The following is a 1863-nucleotide window of genomic DNA, read 5'->3' as shown; positions in this document are numbered from 1 at the left end:
TTCCTCATTCCCACGTTGGTCTCTGGGCATAATGGATCAGCCATAAAAAGCAAGTAACACATTGTGCACTCATTCTTTTGGCTTCGGACAATAGCAACGTAATAGACACATATTGTTTATTTATTCTGCTGTAGAGCAAGGCAAGGAGGCAGTGCCCAATGTTTAGATGGGGTATTTTTAAATGCTCCCATTCCCTGGGCCCTTATGATGCATTAGCCATCAGTAGTCAAATTGCCTCATATTTGCAATTTTATGGGTTCATTTTATCAAGCACACAGGAGCTGCATTCAAAGCACGGAAATAAAGTATTCCACTTTTGTTAGGCAAGTGCTGTTTCAACGCAAGAGATGGCCAGAAAGCAGAAATCTTTTTTTTTCCCCCGCCTCAGCTGCAGATTCATCTCCAGATACTGCTTCTCCTTCGCAGCAGCGACTGCTCAGAGCCTCTTGATGGCTGTGGAAGGTCCTGGGCACACCAAGAGCTCCACACCCCTGGATTTATCCCGCTGGGAGATCACCCCCTGCTCCCTGGCTGGTTTAAAAGAATTCCCAGCAAAGCCCTATCCTTGTTGTCCCCAACTCCAGGGCCTCCTTCCCGAGTGAGTCCCAGACTTCAGCTCCCTCCGTGAAACAGGGAAAAGTTGCAGGGAGCAAAACCACTAAAGATGAGTCCTCGGGGTGGATTTGGTGGCCGGGGAGCTGGTGCTCGGCCCTTCACAAGGACTTGGGGTCCCCCCGTGCCAGCCCCGGGAGCACCCCCGGGCTCCAGGGCCGCGTTTTTGGGAGGGAAGCTCGCGTGGTTATTCCCAGAGGGAGCTGCTGCTGGCCGGGAGTTTGCTGAGCAGGAATTTGCTCCCTCTCGTGGGCTCTGGGGCTGCTGGCTGAGCTCGGCACAGCAGAGAGGGATGGGATTCCTCGGCATGCTGGAAAACGGGATAGGAAATCTCCCGTTTGAGCTCTGGGAGCTGCTGGTGCAGCGTGGAGCAAGGGCAAAGACCCGCAGAGCTGCAGCCTGGGGTTGGGGCTTCGTGCAACAGCGTTCGGCAGCCCCAGATTAACTCTGATTTCTGGTAGGATCGAGTTTTGGCTCTCCAAAGCTCTCAGCTCCCCCTCACACAACCCTTTATCGCCTTTGTTGTCTCTGGGCCTGATTCCACCAGGATTTATTTCTTCCACAGAGCTTCAGCTGCCGTTCAACCAACTGCAACACGGGCATTGTGGGGCTCGCTCTCAGGGATGGACATCCCACCGATTCCTCTTCTTTTCTGAACAAGAACAGCTCCATTTAATAAATCCATAAAACCCAGCAGCTGCAGCGCCCTTTTCTCATTTCAAGCCCCTTTTAATGGCGTATTTAACACTAAAAAACCCCGCAGCGTGTCAGGCTGCGGGAAGGAGCAGGAAAGCAATTCAGAGCATACGGGGTGTGCAGAGCGAGCGTGGCCAGCGCTTTGCAGTGGATTACGGAGGGGTTTTTGTTGTTGTTGACGGGCACAGACAGATCCTGGTGTTTCCCGTGGTCCCAATCCCGCAGAATTCCTGTCCAACACAACTGGGACAGATGTGTTTTGGGGCTGTCAGAGCCCCAAAATGCCTCCGCAAGAAACCCCCACTTTCAACCTCTGCAGCTGGAAAACAGGAGAGCCACTTCTTGAGCGAATCTATCGCTTTAATTTAAATAAATACGTACTTTAAACTCGCAAAAACTTTGCAACGCTTACTAAACCCGAACCCAAGTGATTGGCGCAGCTCGGGCCCGAGCAGTTGGAAACAACACGGTTTGAACAAGACGTAAAAATTTTAATAATCTAAGATAAAAACAAATAACCCCTGTGGGCTGGGAATTGAGTCCCACGGTGAAGAA

This window comes from Corvus brachyrhynchos, unplaced genomic scaffold (assembly GCF_000691975.1).
Source record: "Corvus brachyrhynchos isolate BGI_N302 unplaced genomic scaffold, ASM69197v1 scaffold59, whole genome shotgun sequence".
Taxonomy (NCBI): domain Eukaryota; kingdom Metazoa; phylum Chordata; class Aves; order Passeriformes; family Corvidae; genus Corvus; species Corvus brachyrhynchos.
The sequence above is the reverse complement of the archived record's forward strand: the minus strand, read 5'-3'. Positions refer to the sequence as shown.